Genomic DNA, 20029 nt, shown 5'->3' with positions numbered 1-20029 from the left:
GAAAATGTTATTACAAGAGAACAAGCTAAAAGTATGACATGGAACTAATATCTGTATTTTAAATTAGACACTCGTAACATGTCAGCAACGACCACAACATACATCACAATGAAAAGATGTATTAGGTGTAAATTGTGCTTTACTCTGAGCAATATAGCCTTCTTCGCCAATGACAGCATTTTCGTTTTCAACAATTTTGCCTACAGTGCTGTATTACTTTCATTGTAGTTCATTTTTGCTACACAGGTCAAGGTTTGTTGTCTTTTCATACAATACCTTACCTTCTATACTCCTTAAAAGGTGCTCCTTGTCCTAAAGTCATCCTTTATTTCCCACGCCTCCCATTTCTTTGCTCCCATTACAGCCATTCTCTCTAGGCCAGGGGTCTTCAAACTGGGGGGCGGCCCCCCTTTGGGGGGCCTCAAATGATCCCAGGGGGGGCGCCAGGCTCTGGCCAAAAGAAAGATTATGCATATAATAGTGCTTTGTTTAAAGAAGAAACATGTTTATTGCACTTGTAAAAAGGTAACAGAACTTAACTGCAATGTTTAAATAAGTCTAGACTTATTTAAACATTGCCAACTTAATAGAATAGTTTTGAAAAACTCTGAGGGGGGGGCCGATGATTTATTTTTTCCACTGGGGGAGCGCGGCATTAGTAAGTTTGAAGACCACTGCTCTAGGCAGTGATGCTGCTCCCTCCTGAGCTGCTCAGCCACCTTCTCCTTCCACAAGTGATGCATTCTAAAGGTTGCAATCACCCTCTGGATGCCTCGTCCACCCCTACCACTTTGTCATGAGTGTGGCGTCTACCATACTTCGACGTCGCTTTTGACTTGGAAAGCCTGGAGATGTTTCGTCCCCTTTCACAATGTATGCTTGTAGCAATGCCACATCTTTTTTCAAAGTTCCAGTGGCTACTACCCTTTACTGCCCATCGCAGCCCAACCATAAGTATCATTGCTTCCTAAGAATTGTATTGTATTACAGCATTGATAGAGTGCTCCACACCCAACTGTGGGGTGCCCAAGAGCTTTATCAGGCAGTGGCACGCTACGACATGAGGGAGAGTGCGCTTGTATTTGTTGTGATTCTATATGACTGCTTCTGCCATCCTTCTGCACAGATCCTTTCAATTAGATTACAGTCATTACACGGATAGGTTTTTTCTATTTGCCTTAAAAAGGAAAAAACTAGAAAAAAAGGAAAAAACTAGAAAAAAAGGACAGGTAGTTACTACAGTCAATAAAATTGAGGAAGGGATTTAAACGCATAAAATTCGATTTTCGATAACGACGACCTCAAAACCTATGTTTTTTAAAGTAGGAAGCAGATAGACATTAGACGCAGCCACCTCTGAACAAAATAGACGCTTCACGTTTCCACTATGATATTCCTTTTACTTTGACCCTTTGCAGAGTTGCTAGTAGCACAGATTTTCTGTTCTCTGCTACCAGCCTCTTTTTTTAGCTAAAGACACCATCATTTCAGATTGCAGAGGTATTTTCCTCCCGATTCGGCAACCCGAGTTCAAAAAATAAGCATATCAGAGTTACTGTCCAGTTTTGTATTTTCACAAGTGTAATTACAACCAGCCTTTTACGGGTGTTGGTATTTTGTGATCATGCGTACCAACAATCAACACACAGAACTAATGCATGCAACAGTAATCCATGGTAATCAGAATGCTGCACAGATTAATATTATATGAGCAGGGTCGGACTGGGACAGAGAATAGACCCGCGCACCGAAATAAAATAATAGAAGTGGCCTCTAGCAATGATTCATATAATTAAAATGTGACCAATGATTACAAAACGGGGCAGTTCTGAACTCGTAAAGATGCTGTATAAGTGTTCTGCAAGATATGGAAGGCTCCAATGATTTTTGCTTGCAGCATACGTTTGTTTTAATATAAGGGAAATCAACGGTAAAACAACTGGCCAAGCAGACTAAAAAACAGGCCCATAAACAGCCAAAACAAATCGGTCACACACTGACCTGTCATACTAGTTCCTCGGGCGCTGTCGGATTGCCCTTCTCATGAGCACTTCCAAACAAGGCCCAGTGTCCTTTCTGCAAGCGGAACTGGGTTTGGGTCCAGCATTTCGTCTATTTCTTTTCGGTCAACGTCACGCCCGAGGATAAACCATGTTCAATCTTAGAAACAATCAGCGCCTGAATGATGATAAGGTGTTCAACTCGTCCGGGTTTATGAATCATTCACCTCGGATCGGGTTTCTTCTTGCTCTCTCCACTTTGAAACAGTCTTTGAAGGCGTTGCTGGGGTACAGCATCATCTCCACTCGCTACGTCACTGTTGTTCTTTGTGACGCATGCTTTGGTGCTGAAAGAATCATGTACAGAATATCCACACCCCCGTCTTTAAGAGATCCTAGCGTCTCTCTAAGCCGAACAGGAGAACCAACAGTTTGAGGGCAACTGCTGAAGAGAAAACTCTACCTCCTAAAAGACAGCACTGAGACATTCATGCTCTACAAGTTTCTTTACTGTAACGTTTATCCGCAAAATAAAAGATAATTCCCAACAACATTACTCGGAATGAAAGTCAAAGCAAAGACGATAAATAATGAATATCTAATACATAACAAATGCAGTGTACTAACGCAATCTTGTTCATAAAATGTCAAAACAAGCCTCCAAATCAACAATCTATTTTAAAATCTACCAGAGAACTCCTGCAACACCATTAATGCATCTCCTCCTGCCAACAATCGTAGCAAATACAATTTTACCACTAGCATGGATTCTGGATCAGCCTACTGCATAATCTTACAAATCACTCTGACTCAAGCATCTCCAACAAGTAGCTCGTGAGCTACTGGTAGCTCTCCAACCTAACTGCAAGTAGCTCTCCTTTGTGGATTCCAGCCTACTAAAGTCTCCACCAAGTAGCTCGTGAGCTACTGGTAGCTCTCCAACCTAACTGCAAGTAGCTCTCCTTTGTGGATTCCAGCCTACTAAATTACAAGCTTCCAAAATTGATAGGGTGTATTTTGGATTACATTTGGCATATTTCTGGACTCATAACCTGATGTTTGGAGAAAAATGGCTGGATTTCCAAAATATATTTAATATAATTAAATCTGATATTTAAGTAATAAATCGTGGCCATTGGGGGGGGGGGGGGCTATAACTAATGTTATCACCTTGGTGTCAGGGGCACTCCAGCTATGGGTGCCATGTACTAACCATGTAGAAGCAGTCCAGATTGCTAAAGCCTTTTTCACATTACTGATGGCAACCGTGCCTGATGTTCTGAGGCAATCACTGCTAGTAACATTGCATGGAAGTGTCCACTAATGTAATTGTGTATGATCAATATTAACACACTAAAAATAGTAGTAGCTCAGTATGACTTTCATTGAATATAATAATCTCTCATTACAGAAAAGTTTGGGGACACATCATCTAGCTAGTTTGGGAAAGAAGAGTTGTGAAATGGTTTCAAAACAAAAATCAACACTCAAGATGGACTCATTTATTTTATGTCTATCTGCATTAGCCTACAAGGACTTTGTATACCAAACCCTACACAATTTAGGGTTATCTGGAAAAGCAAAAGCAGAGAACTAGCTAGAAGAAAACATTATAGAGCTTCCACATGATTTTAAGCAAATTATTTTGGCAAAATATGTATATGATGAATATGTAATGTTTATATAAACAACTGCCTTAAAAGTATCTGAAATATAAGAGGGGTAAATGAGCCTTTATAACTAGGCCTAGGGGGATGCATGTATCACTCCAGAAGGTGTACTCCAGCACATTGATACTGACCTTTACATGCTGCTCCCTGGTGAGCAGCAGCACGGAGCTTCTGTTTTCTCGATGGAGGGCTAACATTCACAAAGATGCAAGCATGTATTTGTAGGTTAACTGAAGTGTCCTGCACCACTTAACTTTAGGAAGACCTTAATTTTTAAAGACATCTTGCAACAAACATGCAAAAAAATTATAATGAAATACACTTTTCTGAATTTTGAAGATACTTTATCATGCAGAAACATTTGACCCTACTACATCAGATTATATCAGTGCATTGAGAAGTATTTTAAAAGGAATCATATTCAAACATGAAACCAGAAATGATCATGCCTCCCCTACCTTGACAACAATGCCAATTAGTGAACTAAGATGCAAGTCAGTTGTTATGTGGACCCCTCTGCGTGCCCTGGGTTCTTGTTAAACATGGACATTATAGTTTAATAAATCAAACACAATAGATGGTTTTGTACAGTGCTCATCCTAAACTCATGTATTTCAAGGTGCTTTTATATGTGATAATGAAGAAAAGGGATTCAAAGTGACATAAAACAATTGCCTAGGATCACATACTTTGGTGAAATGGGGAAGCCGGGATGGATCCCAGGTTTTTTGGTTTCACCTTGTGCAGTTCTATTCCATTCCAATAATCAAGTTACTTCTTTTGTACACTTGACTCGTCCAAGATAGTGATAGTAAGCAGAGAAGGCTGACCCCAAGGTGAGGTAGAGGGTTAGCGCCTCATTTTTGTCAAATGTGACTCTTCTAGAGATTAGTGGCTTCATTAAGAGGACAGTGTGGAATAACTCCAAGTCACTCTCTACACTGTGTGCATGCTTTGCTTGCCCTACAACCACCCTGCACCACCTCCACACATTTGGCATCAATGTGGTCCTCAGTCACACCACAGACCATCATTTGTGGCCCTTGAGAAAAGGTTTGCAAGCACCCATGGTCTAGAAAGAGCTTGTAAATATCAACTGATGAAGAGAATGCCTTGCAGGGGGAAAAACTAATCAATGGTCTTTTGGAAGCATGTTCACCCTTACAGCAGGGTCACTGGTGTTACGCAACAATGAAGGACTAAAATTATGCAGCAAGGTTGTCCAACCTTGACTTATGAGGTAAGAAATAGTACATTTTATTAGACAGTATGCTGCACATTCTGTGGTTTTATTACATCACTATTATGACATTTTATCTGGAAGTTAAAACTCTGGGAGCCAAACTGCAACTACCTGTAATGCCTGATTACTGTAACACACAGCTGAAAGGAGACCAATTAACTTCTGCAAAGCCTTTGGGGTGATTGCGTAAAGTTGCTAATGTTTCATCCCCTTGAGCTGCAAAGTAATGCTTTATTGGAAGTCTTCAAACTGTGCAGCAGACTTAAATTATGTGGCAAATGCAGCAAATTCATAGATGCAAGGAATATGCTACTATGGCACAATAAGTTTGGCCCACTGTCCCCACGTTTGAGGCAAAGCTTTTCTATAAAGGTAGCATGGAAGTTGTGAATCATGTTGACCATTTACTTGGCCACAAAGAAGGGGAGGAAGTTAAATGGCAACTGACTCAACCTGTCCTGCTTTCATTGTTACATGTCATAGGAATACGAAATCGGCAAGCACCACCAGTTTTAATGATGTGCAATAAGAAGGCAATCCATGCAGAACTCTGGGACACGACAAGAGCTCATACAGCAATGACCGATGAAGACCTTCAGACAATTGGAAGAAAATAACCTTGGAGTACCCAAAATGTATGTCTCTAAAGAAATGTGAATTACTCATGGTTTCAGAATATTCATACTCCTTAAGACATATCCAAGTAAAGGACTTATAGCTACAAAGCACTACGTAGCCAGTGAGGTATAAAAATGAACCATTTTCTATGTATGTGGTCAGAAGGCTCAACACTTATGGCTCAGACGAACGAGTTACTTACCTTCGGTAACAACTTTTCTGGTGGATACATTAGCTACCTGTGGATTCCTCACCTCATGAATACTCCCATGGCGCCAGCATTCTACGGAAATCTTCTTACTAGTCTCTGCACGTCGACGAGGACGTCACTGTCTCGCACGCGACGCCGTCTGACGTCATACAGGCAATAAGAGGTCCTCGACGACGTGCGGACGTCAGTACCAATCATTTTTTACGTGCATGAGAACAACCAGGCAATGCAATGAAAGAACAAAGCAACATCCATTATATTGTAAAAATACACCACATTGTATGAATAACTGTAAATCTTTTTTATGTACATATATATATATATATATACATATATATATAAAACTCTTTCTTTTTTAAAAATATATACACACACCAAGTATATACATAAAGATATATACACATATACCCATATATATATATAAATATATTATATATATACATCTATTGCACCCTCAAAGATCAAGAGGAGCGCACTCAAGGATTACTTGGCAAGACCATAAAGGCAACGGGGAGGCGGGTGGGACCGTGAGGAATCCACAGGTAGCTAATGTATCCACCAGAAAAGTCGTTACCGAAGGTAAGTAACTCGTTCTTCTGATGGATACAACTACCTGTGGATTCCTCACCTCATGAATAGAGTCCCAAAGCAGTACCACGCCCGGCGGTGGGTGCCTAAATGGTCAAACCAAGAAATCCTGCAGCACTGACCGTGCAAAATGGCCGTCCCTTCTAACCTCAGAATCTAAACAGTAATGTTTTGCAAAAGTGTGAAGGGACGACCAAGTTGCGGCCTTGCAGATGTCGACCACAGGAACACCTCTGGCTAAGGCCGAAGTGGCCGACTTAGCTCTGGTGGAATGAGCTCTAATGCCCTCAGGAGGATCCTTCTTTGCCAAAGAGTAACATATTTTAATGCAAAGAACAACCCACCTGGATAGTGTTCTCTTGTGGACTGCCTTTCCTCTCCTCTTGCCCACGTATCCAATAAACAGCTGATCCTCCAGCCTGAAATCCTTTGTTCTATTGATAAAGAAGCTCAACGCTCTCTTTGGATCCAGACGGTGCAGTCTTTCTTCCTCTTTGGAAGGATGAGGCGGAGGATAGAACGTGGACAAAGTAATTGCCTGAGCCAAATGGAAGGGTGAAACAACCTTCGGGAGGAAAGCAGCCTTGGTCCTCAACACCACCTTATCCCCATAAAAAGTTGTATAAGGGGGTTTTACTGATAAGGCCTGCAACTCACTCACTCTCCTTGCTGATGTTATAGCTATCAGGAAGACTGTTTTTAAAAACAAATACCTTAAGGGGCAAGAATGCATAGGTTCAAAAGGGGACCCCATAAGGAAAGTCAGGACTAAGGACAAATCCCATTGCGGCATAACGAATGGCTTTGGAGGATATTGATTTAGAAGACCTTTCAAGAATCTGATAACAATAGGGGATTTAAATAAAGATGGTTGGTCTGGAAGACATATGAAGGCTGACAAGGCCGATAAATAACCTTTAATGGTAGCCACTGCACAACCTTTCTGCGCCAGAGATAGAGCAAAAGACAAAACGTCCGATAGATGAGCTTGTAAAGGATCAATCTGCCTCTCTCCACACCACGCAACAAATTTAGACCACCTATTAGCGTAGATAGATTTAGTGGAGTGTCGCCTGGCCGCTAATATAACATCCACTACCTCAGGCGGGAGAGAGAAGGAACTCAGGTTGCCCCGTTCAATCTCCAGGCATGTAGGTGCAGACTCTGGAGGTTGGGGTGTAGAACCTGCCCCTGCGACTGCGAGAGGAGGTCTGCCCTGAAAGGGAGACGGAGCGGCGGGCACGTTGAGAGTTGGAGAAGGTCGGAGTACCACACCCTCCTTGGCCAATCCGGAGCTATTACGATTACTAGAGCCCGGTCTTGGCGAATCTTCCTCAATACTCGAGGAATCAAGGGTATGGGAGGAAACGCGTAAAGCAACTGGCCGCACCAGGTCATTTGAAACGCGTCCCCCAATGCTTCCTGCATCGGATACTGAAGGCTGCAGAACAACGGACAATGCGCGTTCTCTCGAGTGGCGAACAGATCTACCCGAGGAAACCCCCACTTCTGGAAGATTAAACGGACTTGATCTGGATGGAGACGCCACTCGTGGTCTGCCGAGAAGTGGCGACTGAGACTGTCCGCACGCACGTTCAAGACTCCGGCCAGATGGTTTGCTATCAAGCAAATCCGATGGTCCTTTGCCCAGGACCATAGTCGAAGAGCTTCTCTGCAGAGAAGGTACGACCCCACTCCTCCCTGCTTGTTTATGTACCACATCGTGGTAGTATTGTCCGTTAGGACCTGTACCGACTGACCACGAAGGGAAGGGAGGAAGGCCTTGAGAGCCAGACGTACAGCCCGTAACTCTAACAGATTGATGTGAAAAATCTGTTCCTCTGGAGACCAAAGACCTTTGATCTCCAGATCCCCCAGATGAGCTCCCCACCCTAGAGTGGAAGCATCCGTTATGACTGTGGCCACTGGTGGCGACTGCTGGAACGGTTTTCCTTGTGAAAGATTGTTGCTTGCAATCCACCACTTCAAATCCACAGCAGCATCTCTGGAGATCTTGACAGTACCCTCTAGATCCCCTCTGTGTTGAGACCACTGCCTTCGGAGGCACCACTGAAGAGCCCTCATGTGCCAGCGAGCATGCGTGACCAACAGAATGCAGGAGGCAAAAAGACCGAGCAGACGAAGGACCTTGAGGACTGGAACTACCGCTCCGTTTCGAAACATTGGAACCAAATCCTGAATATCTTGAATCCGCTGAGGCGGAGGAAAGGCCCGACCCAATGTCGTATCCAGTACTGCCCCTATGAACAGGAGGCGCTGAGAGGGCTCCAGGTGAGATTTGGGCTCGTTCACCGAAAAGCCCAGGTCGAACAACAACTGGGTTGTTGACTGCAGATGACGCAACACAAGCTCCGGGGACTTGGCTTTGATCAACCAATCGTCCAAGTAAGGGAATACTGCTATCCCCTTCCTTCTGAGCTCTGCCGCAACCACCGACATCACCTTCGTGAAGACTCGAGGTGCTGAAGTAAGACCAAACGGAAGGACCGCAAACTGGTAATGTTGCGATCCCACCACAAACCGGAGATACTTCCTGTGTGACTTGAGTATCGGGATATGAAAGTAAGCATCCTGCAAGTCGACAGACACCATCCAGTCTTCCATGTTCAACGCCAAAAGCACCTGTGCTAGGGTCAGCATCTTGAACTTTTCCTGCTTGAGGAACCAATTCAAGATCCTCAGGTCCAGAATTGGTCTCAAACGACCATCCTTCTTGGGAATCAGGAAATACCTTGAGTAAACTCCTTGACCCCTTTCCTGCTCCGGGACCAACTCCACCGCGCCCTTTAAAAGGAGGACTTCCACCTCCTGTTCTAGCAACAGGAGGTGTTCTTGTGAACAATACGAAGGGCGGGGCGGGATGAGGGGCGGAAACTCCCGAAAGGGAAGGATGTAGCCTTTTCCCACAACACTGAGAACCCAAGTGTCCGACGTAACAGTCTCCCATTTGGTGAGAAAATGCTGTAATCTTCCCCCTACAGGAGAGGAGTGAGTGGGAAATGGTGGAAGCCTAAGGCTGCTTCCCCTGCTGCACCCCGCCAGAGGATGAGGAAGAGGCAGAGTGCTGCTGAGAGGCTCCCCTGGTGCGGACCCTACCCCTCCCCCTAAAAGATCTATAGGGGTGGGAAGAGGCAGGTTGCTGATATCTTCCCCGAAAGGAAGAGGAGGAAGAGCCACGCCCAAATCCACGAAACCTCCTGAAGAATCTGGAAGAGGCCGTGGAAGAAGGAGCTTGGAGTCCCAACGACTTAGCCGTGGCCCTGCTCTCCTTAAAACGTTCCAAGGCCGAATCAGCCTTAGCCCCAAACAGTTTGTCCCCATCAAACGGGAGATCCAACAATGTGGACTGTACATCTGCCGAAAAGCCCGAGTTACGTAGCCAGGCCTGTCTCCTTTCCACCACAGTTGTGCCCATTGCTCTGGCTACCGAGTCGGTGGTATCCAGTCCCGTCTGGATAATTTGGGTCGCAGCAGCCTGGGCGTCAGAGACAAGATCCAAAAGACCCTGGGGAAGCTCTGTAAACGAAGAGGAGATGTCATCCATCAGAGCATGAATATACCTCCCCAGGATACAGGTCGCATTAGTGGCTTTTAACGCCAGACTGCAGGACGAAAAAATCTTCTTCGACTGCGCCTCTAGCTTTTTTGAGTCTCTGTCCCCAGGCACCGTCGGGAAAGAACCAGGCGCTGATTTGGACGAACAGGAGGCCTGCACAACCAAGCTCTCCGGCGTAGGGTGCCTAGATAGGAAACCAGGATCAGTTGGAGCCGTCCGATACCTCCTGGCCACGGCTCTGTGAACTGCTGGGGAAGATGCCGGCTTCTTCCACACCTCTAAAACCGGATCCAGCAGAGCGTCATTAAAAGGTAATAGAGGCTCCGCCGCGGCTGAGGCCGGATGCAACACCTCTGTCAAAAGGTTTTGTTTCGCCTCCACCACCGGCAAAGGCAGGTCCAAAAAACTAGCTGCCTTCCGTACCACTGTATGAAAGGAAGCAGCTTCCTCGGTATATTCCCCCGGGGACGAAAGGTCCCACTCAGGGGAAGTGTCCAGCCCACTGGCCGACTCCAGTCCACGCAGCCCATCACTCGAGTCCTCTAGCTCTCCTTCCTCTAGGGCTCGTTGGTACTCCTGCTCCTCTAGTACCCGGAGAGCACGCCTCCTTGAATGCAGTCGTTGCTCAATCCGCGGAGTCGACAACACCTCCGCCGAAGTCGGAGATCGGCGCCGATCTTCCGAAGCCACCGACGCCGCATCCGGCGCCACAGGTAACTTCGGCGCCGACTGAAGAGCAGATGAAACGGATGGACCCACCGGAGTCACAGGCCGAAATCTCGACGTCGACGGGATGGAAATCCCTGGGGCCAATCCCTCCGAAGCCATCGGAGCGGCCACCGGCGCCGACACTGGCGCCGAGCCCACGTTCCCAAACGGGAGAAAGGGCATAAAGGGTGCCGGCCGAAGAGGCGCAGGATCACCCAAAGAAAAGGCCAAAGGCCCAGCCGGAGCACCCCCTGGAGCCATCTGTTGGAAGATGGCATACATCGCATTCAAGAATGCGGAACTATCGGCTCCAGGGGTGGGAAAAGCCGGATACTGGGGTGCCTGACTCGGAGGCGACCCCGACGTCGGCCTCGGCGTCTGCGCCGGAGAAAACACCTGAGGCTCCAATACCTCAATCACCGACGCCTGTCCAGGCGAAGTTGGAGACGTCGGAGAGAGCAACGGCGTCGAAGGATGCGGCGTCACCGTGGGGCTGACCTCCCATGTCCTCCGGCGCCGATCCGGAGACCTGGAACGAGCCTCCCTTGAATGACGCCGAGATTCTCTACGGCGCCGGGAGTCTCGATGACGCCGATGTCTTGGAGAAGACTTTTTCTTGTGATGCTTCTCCTTTGACTTGGCCATAAACAGCTTCACCTCGCGTTCTTTAATGGCCTTCGGATTCATGTGCTGACACGAATCACAAGTCGAGACGTCGTGGTCGGAGCTCAAACACCAAAGGCAATCGGAATGAGGATCCGTCACCGACATCTTGCCTCCACACTCACGACAAGGCTTAAATCCAGACTTTCTCTGCGACATTATTTCCACAGAGAAAGAGTACGCAGCAAGATATACACTGTAACCGCAAGAGTAACAGTTGCTCCCTCGAAGATAACCGTTTCGAATGCACGGAAAAAAGGGAACTGACGTCCGCACGTCGTCGAGGACCTCTTATTGCCTGTATGACGTCAGACGGCGTCGCGTGCGAGACAGTGACGTCCTCGTCGACGTGCAGAGACTAGTAAGAAGATTTCCGTAGAATGCTGGCGCCATGGGAGTATTCATGAGGTGAGGAATCCACAGGTAGTTGTATCCATCAGAAATGAATACATACACTGTTATAAGCGATGCCACCAGCAGTTTCTCAACTAAGTCATGAATGTCATACTGGAAACTAGATCTTTTCCTGCTACATTAAAGGTGACTGAAACAATTCATATCCAGAAGTAAGTTTTCACAAATGCGATATGTTGGACTTTGGCCTGATGCCCACAGCTTCTTAACAGTGGGATGTATGTATTGTTAATATATGTGCACCTAACATAGAAGACAGATGCTTCTTCTAAGAGGTTATCCAGACAGCAACACCTAATATTTTTGTCTCTGTCTCCATGACATGGGCAGAGGGTATTCCTGTTCCTCTGCTACTCATGACACTGATAGCAATGTTGGACAACTTTTTAATTACAACATAATTACGCACCAAATATGGGCAGGTTTCTATCTGATCACTCCCTGTTACACCTGTCTTAGGTGGAGGGGCGAGTCAGGGCCAGGATCCCAACCTGGAGAATGAAGGTGAAAGCCCGCCAGGACACTGCTTTTGCATGCAAGGTCAAGACCTCAGACATTTCTTCGTGGATAACTGGGGATTGGCCAGTAGTCTGGTGGTGGAATGGGAAGCCATGAAAGCAGTGGTGCGGGGTGATGCTATCAATTTAAGGCGCACACTTACAATTGGAGCAGACATTGTCGTCACAAGAAGAACGCCTCCCACAGTTGGAGGAATTGATTACAGGGCAGCACAAGTATGATACTAGAGACCAAAAGGGGTATTGGAGATACGTGTGCCACTCGGGACAGGTTCACAAATAAGGCATACGGCTGCTGAAAAGAACATTTCCCAATAATGTAATAACAGGGTTAAGAGGGAGTGACAGTAACACAATAGTCATGTTGCCAGGCATCAATGACACCTCCAGGGACCACATGCTGCAGGTGTTTAGGGAGACAGGACAGGAGGAAATAGGGGTGATTGTTTCCCAGCTCCACTGCTTGGAACTGCCACGATTAACGGAAAAGCAGATGGCATGGTCGAGTCCCCTTGGCTAAAGATTATCTTATGGGGATGTCCCAAGAAATAAGATGAGGTGCAGGGAATTGGTTCTCATATAAGGAGGAAGAGTGGGGGATGGTTCGATGGAAAATGGCATGTCACTAATCATGACATGCTGAGAAGCCGAGGCATTGTTGCTTGCATCTATTGCTACGCTGGAAATGTATGGGTTGTACCTGCCTGAACAAATGGTCATATCTCTCTCTGGTAACACTGTACATTGCTATGGGTATCATGGTTGATTGTTAATTGCGAACAACAATAGTTTAAATTTGCTAATAATTTTTTTTCCAAAAAAAAGATTATCTTATGGAAACAAGGGAGCGACGTTATCCCAGTGGATGTTTACCATAAGTTTCAAGTTATGCTGTTGGAAGAGGTCCTGCTTGAGGACTTTGAGGCTGGTAAGCTGCTAAACACTAACAGAGAAGTGATCATTCTTCTGATTTTTAGGCCACTAGAAGGCACATCATTCACACCATTATTATCAATGATAAATGACACATAAATATTAAGGAAATTGTTAGCTTCGAGATACACTATTTACAGCAGCTTACTCATCTCTCATGCCTTCCAAGATTCTGAGAACACTACTCCCTTGCTGTCCTTGATATCGAAAAAGGATTCGGAACTGTGGGGTGGGTATACATATCGCAGGTGTTGAAGCGACTGATTCGGACACAATTTTTGGGCTGTATCAAACTGCTATATTGCATGGCAAAAAAAAAGGTGAGAAAGGGAGGTTGGGAGGTCGATTGAGAGACAGAGAAACAAGGCAGGGATGCCTACTCTATTGTGAATGTCCGCACTGGGGATCGTGCCTATAGGCATCTACTTGCAGATCCGATTACACAATTGGGAAATGAAAGTGAGCAAATCCAATCATAAAGAATGGCTGTATGTGGAAGACACGTATTTATCCAAGTTAGCCAGCAGTCTAATGCCTGCGCAGTTGGTAGAACTAGACCTCATTGGGGCAGAGTCTGGGCCGCAAATTAGTCAGGAGAAATGTAGGCTGTTGCCCTTGGGGAGATGACTAAAATGCCTTGGGAAGAGAGCCCAAGGTGGGCTATGGTAGGAGGTGAACCGGTTTAGTTAGATGGGGATACAGGTTGCATATTCGCTGGAAAGGCAAAATGCACATAATATGGGTGGGAAGATGAAGACGTTAAAGTCAGTGCAGTTTTAGAATGCCCTGCCATTATCAATAATGGGGTAGGTGTAATTTGCTAAAATTGTTTTCCTTCCTAGGTGTACATATGTGATACAGAATTTGATGTGCCCACTGGAACCAAAGAAGTTTAAGGAATTTGATAGGTCACTGGTGTCACTAGCATAGGTGGGGAGAAGAAGCAGGGTGAAGCTAGAAAAGATGACGAAGAGCCAGGAGAATGGGAAAACTGGATTACCCAAACACAGAGGTGTACCATTTGGTTGCACAATTGTGCAAGCTGTTCAACTGCTTGAAGAGAGTATGAATCGGAGAAGAATGGACAGTATGCATAGTGAAACTCTGTCATTAGAAATGCTTATGAAAAAGCAGAAGGGGGCCAGGGAGAATTAAAGACTTTATTCATGAAGGCTGACACCTTTTGCGACTTGACGCTAAAAGACCTTGAGCACTGTGTGTGTTTATGAGGTGCAAACCCATCCCATCGCCCCTCTCTGTTCTGCGAAGTGGGCAAGGCATGGTAACGAGCAGTGAAAAAATTCCTAAAGAGATCATCATTCACATCCAACATGGAAATCTCCAGTTTACAGCCCTTAAAGAATATTTGATGCAACATGTTGGTGGCACAATGGAGGACTGGGAATGTGAGACTGATGGGGCATTTATCACATTCATGGAAGCTCAGGAGACATTTGGTGTTGGTCTGGGTCAATGTTTGCACACATAAATTGGTGCAAAAACCTGGAGAGACATGGGAAAATTTCCTGGATGCTCCCAAGGCAACAGCAACTATGGTTGCAATGTCAAACTTGGCACAGTATGGACGACTGATCACAAACTTGCGTAGTGTCCTGAAGGCGCATGAGATAGTCGGGCAATTAAGGGTCAGAACATGGTTGAGTGAAGCCAACAAAGACACCATAGCAGACAGTGAGTGCAAACATACATACACTCACATGAATAAAATGTCCAGTAATGACAGGTTCAAATTGACGCAGTTAAACTTCCCACACAGGGCTGCTTGAGCCCTATGAAGTTGGGTAAAACCTATCTGGATGTGCAGGCACAGATTTCATATGCATGATATGGAACTGCAGGATACTAGTGAGGATATGGGGTGAGGTTAAGGTTAAATTACTTCCGGTCACTGGTAATTTGCACAAACTAACAGTAAAACAATGTTTGTAACGAGTGGTGCTCCAACGGCAGAAGGGTAAAATTAGACATTAATTCACATTATGTGAGACGATAATTACAAAACGATGTATAGAAATACACTGGATGCTACCCAAGTGCCCGCAGATGAGGGATATGCCGGAATGGGCAGTTGCAGAAGAATGCCTGACGAAAAACATGAGACAGAATAGCAGATTGCCAGACTATTTGCTGGAATGAGCACCATTGCTTCACAGATTAAGAGGTCCACCTGGCACTAGTCAGCTTTGAAGTTATGGCCCAGGGGATGAGAATGATAGTTGGTATGGAAGATGAGGAAATAGGGAGAGCAGAATACTGACCACTTCCATGTCGGTGTGTTAGACCTGACAACCTTAGGGTGGTCTTCCCCCTAACTTTTTGCCTACCTCCTCCAATTTTCTGACCTCAGTTTTGCTGGTTTTAGGACTCTGTGCATTTTACCACTGCTAACCACTGCTAAAGTGCTTGTGCTCTCTCCTCCAAATGAGGTAACATTAGCTTATCAGAAATTGGCATATTTAATTTACTTATAAGTCTCTAATGCAGTGCACAACATGGGCTTGGGACCTGTAAACTACATGCTACGTGTGGGCCTGCAGCACTGATTGTGCCACCCACTTAAGTAGCCCTCTAACCATGTCTAAGGCCTGCCACTGCAGAACCTATAAGCATGTTTTGGAGGCAGGAATCAGGAGGCGGTCCACAGGGCAGGAGCCCTTTAAACTTGATTTGCGCTCCCGCTGTCGCGGGAAGCGCGTTTTGGAGGCAGGAGGCAGGAGGCGGTCCACAGGGCAGGAGCCCTTTAAACTTGATTCGCGCTCCCGCTGTCGCGGGACGCGTGCGGGCGGCGCCCGGGCCAAGGGCGGGCCCGTCAGCGCCCCGAAGAGGCTGGGCTGGGCCACCCCCCTGAGAACTCCCTTGGGATTTCAGGATCAGGCTCATTGGACTCCTAAGAGGTACTGCATTTTTCTCTCCTGTGATTGTTCTTCCATAACCCCCCTTATTTGGGTTTCACGGCTCAGGAGCTCCTAAGTAACTGGCATCTAAGTAAGATCCGCTAAGAGAGCAGTTCCACTTATCTATTTACTATTTTCACACTGCCATTGCTTCCCTGTATTTTACTCATATCGGCTTAGATTGTCGTTTTGCCCCACTATTATTTGCAAGACGATGGGTAAAAGAAAGACCACCACACCTGGGGCCGATGGAGCACACGCTATGCCCGTCCAATCATCAATAACTAGCTACTTATCTTCAGTTATCGGGGCCATTGAAACTGAAATTGTCCAAGTGGAAGAAAGAATTGGGGTGGCAAATAACTTGACTCAAAGAACCTCTTTAGAACCTACGACTTATATACAGTATGCAGTCTCTTCAATTGCTCCCCGTGAGTTCAATTCGCCTCTGCCTGAAGATGACGTTAATGCTTCGCATTCTTTACAGCCCTTTAACACAGCTAACATCGAACATTTAGCTGACACTCCCCCTCCCCCCAAAAAAAGGAAAGCTGGAGGACTCCGTAAGTGTAATAAGTTACTCAAATATCCAACAAAGGCTAACAAATGTATTTCTACACCATTGGATACCCCGGCCGACCCTTTTCCAAAGGAAACTCCATTATTGGGCGAACTAGGCTCAGACTGCAGGATTCTAAGAGACAATCATTTGACCAACTTAGACTCGATCCTCAAACCTTTTTTTTCGGCTTTAGAGGAGAAGCTAACATTACTTATTGATTCCAAATTTGAGCAGTTACAAGAAACTATTTTTAAATATCTGCCTCAGCAGTCCACTCTAAAATCTAGTACAAATTCCCCTCCCTCTACTCTGAAATTGGTGTCTGATCCCAATGCCTCTCAGCAGGCTAACTATTTAATGAATTGCAACCAACTCCCGTTCCATCGCATACCTACCCGCAATTCCCATGATGACTTATTAACTGATTCCCTGTCTACTCTGGCTGGTGGTGCGATTGCCTTACCGAGGCCTGAAACTGCTTCTAAACCTAGATCTTCCACTAGTACAAAGGAGGTTCTACAGCTTCCTCCGGATAGCTTGCCATATGTTTTAGTCTTAGCAAACGTTCCTCCTCTTGATTGCACTCAGAAGGAAGATACTCATGCGCTAATAAGGAAATGTGCACATTGGATGAGCCAAAAACTTAGACATCAAGATGATTTAAATAATAGAATAATTATGGCTAGAAGGGTGAACTGGTTAGGCTTGTCTAAAAAAGCATATGAAGGCGATTGCATAGTGATTAATTTTGCAAATTGTCATTGTGTTAATCATTTGTTGGCGTCTCTACCATCGAGTCCAAAAGGGGAAGGTGGGATCAAAGTCTATCCATTAAGCTTTTTCTACAGGCCGCCCACTTTATCACTTCCTCCTATGAGGGCTTCCCATGGTAAAAATATTCTAACAAAGGCACCTTTACAGAACCCCACCCTTGACTCTGGGGTTACCCAAAATCACTCTTCCCTTGACGCAATTGATTGACAATTAGAGGGCTTGGGGCTCTTAAAAGATTATTTACAGGAACCAGAGCTGATGGGAGTGTATACACTTTTGGAATCACCCATAGGGTCTGACGAGTTAGTTAGCTTTCCACATCTTACAACAGACACGGTCATAACTGAGGAGTCAGGGAAAATGCCCCAGCAAAGTAACGCATTGTTATCTTTAATTAGTTGGAATATTGCTGGGTTGCGTTCTAAAGTTGAAAATTTGGAATGGCTGGAATTTATATCCACATTTGATATCATTTGTTTTCAAGAAACTTGGCTTACGGCACCCTTCCATTTAGACGGCTACTACTCTGTATCTCAGCCAGCTACTCCATCTAGAGCAGGCAGAGCAAGTGGCGGCCTTCTGGTACTTGTGTCATTATTACTCCCAAAAATTGTGGTTTCATTGATTTGGTCTTCTGCTTTTTTTTTGGTAGTTTTATTATCAATATCCGGACGGAAATACATTTTACTCTTAAACTTTTACAATAACATTCCAAGTGTTGCTCTGCCAGGAAGTCTCGAAGAGCTTACAGACCAACTAGACTCAGCCGGGAAACTTCAGGACAGGGAATTTGATACGATCTGGGTTGGAGATTTTAATGCTCAGTTATGCAAGTATGAATTACCTCACTTATGTCGTGCCGCTATAGAAGGCAGAGAGTCACTCACTCATTTTATTCACTCTAATTTAGGAAATGCCTTGAATACCCTTATTTATAAATTTGATCTTGCTTTTGCAAGGGATATGGCAAACAGTCAGATAAGAGAAACACCCACCTATACAGGAAGTACTAACGGCAGCATTATTGATTTTATTCTTATTAACTCCTCACTTTCACGTTCAATAGTGGATTTAAAAATTAAATCTCACTGTGCCAGTGACCATAACCCTTTGAGTATAAAATTATCCTTTAAAACTAGAGTAATCTTACCTAGGATTGCATATAAAGGGAAAGAGGTGTTTAAAAGAAATTCTGGCCCTCGAATAAGGTGGGAGAGAGTAAACCCTAACACTTTCCATACGAACCTTATTACTCAAAATAAGGCGGACATCAACACTTGCTTGTCCCTGCAATCCACTCCATTCCACCTTATAACTGCCTTTGAATCTTTAAGCTGTGCTATTTCTCAGGCACTGATGTGTGCCAAATATCCCAAAGGTGCAAAACCTCAACGGTGGTTCAATTCTGCCTGTACGGCTGCCCATAGAGATCTAAAGTCAGCGATCAAAATTATTCCATGTAATCGGGATTTAATTAAACAGGCCAGGGGCCAATATAAATCAGTCCTTGAAGAGAGAAAGAATGAAATACGCACTAGCGCTTGGGAAAACCTTATGGCAGCGACGGAACTACGGGATCCCTCTCAATTTTGGAAGGTGGTTAATCACCCATATTTTTCAGGAAAGGAAAATAGAGATGACGACTGTTTGATACCAGAGGGGGTTTGGGTAGACCATTTTTTATCTGTATTTCAATCTGCAAATAATCCCAATGACGGAGGGGAGGTATGTGGCCTCCCACGTTCGGCTACTCTAATTCCAGTTAACAGCGGCATTTTACTTGAGGCACATGAGATCAGTGCAGCAATAACTAAAATCAAACTAAGGAAAGCTCCTGGCCCTGATGGGATACTGGTGGACCTATTTAAATATCTACCTGATCTGTGGGTTCCATTAATCACAAATGTTCTGAACAGTGCTATTCAAAGTGCTATCCCCTCCTCATGGTTAATGGCAATAATCGTTCCGATCTTCAAAAAGGGTAACAGGCTTGACCCCTTCTGCTATAGACCCATCTCTTTAATAGACTCCATGGCAAAGATACTGGGGAGTGTCATTCTGACCCGGCTCGAGGATTGGGTTGTAAGGACAAACATTTTATCGCCAATTCAATCTGGGTTTAGGCCTGGATTAGGCACAGTGGACCAGGCCCTAAATTTACATCTTATCCTCAGTAAATATGTTATTGCCAAAAGGGAACCTATCCACTTAGCATTTATAGATCTGTCTAGTGCATTTGATATAGTGAACAGAGCAAAACTGTGGGACATAATGGATACAATGGGGATTGAGCAAGATTTGTTAGTTTTGATCAAACGCTTATACTCTGACCTCTATATTTTAATTCAGTTTGGACAACACGGCGAAAGGTCCCATCCCCTTGTTTCCAATCGAGGTGTTAGACAGGGCTGCACACTGGCACCTTTCCTGTTTTTACTGTACATAAACAGCTTGTATAATTGTTTGGTCCAAAATGGTAAGGATTTCCCAAGGATGAGTTTTAGACAATTGCCAATTTTATTATATGCCGATGATGCTGTTTTAATTGCCCGCACGGCCAATGGTCTACAGACTCTCCTGGATCTTTTTTTAACACACACACGAGAGCTTGATTTGAAAGTCAATTTTAAAAAAT

At 45.0% G+C, this 20029-nt stretch overlaps 1 protein-coding gene across 1 annotated transcript in view; it reads right to left on the bottom strand.

Moving 5' to 3' along the window:
* The window catches only part of POMT2 (protein O-mannosyltransferase 2), a 331358-nt gene that overhangs the window by 262019 nt on the left and 49310 nt on the right, over positions 1-20029 (bottom strand). The gene's annotated exons all lie outside the window — the stretch shown is intronic.

Source organism: Pleurodeles waltl, chromosome 9 (assembly GCF_031143425.1).
Source record: "Pleurodeles waltl isolate 20211129_DDA chromosome 9, aPleWal1.hap1.20221129, whole genome shotgun sequence".
NCBI lineage: Eukaryota > Metazoa > Chordata > Amphibia > Caudata > Salamandridae > Pleurodeles > Pleurodeles waltl.
Note: the sequence above shows the minus strand (reverse complement) of the source record. Positions and strands in the feature narration are given on the sequence as shown.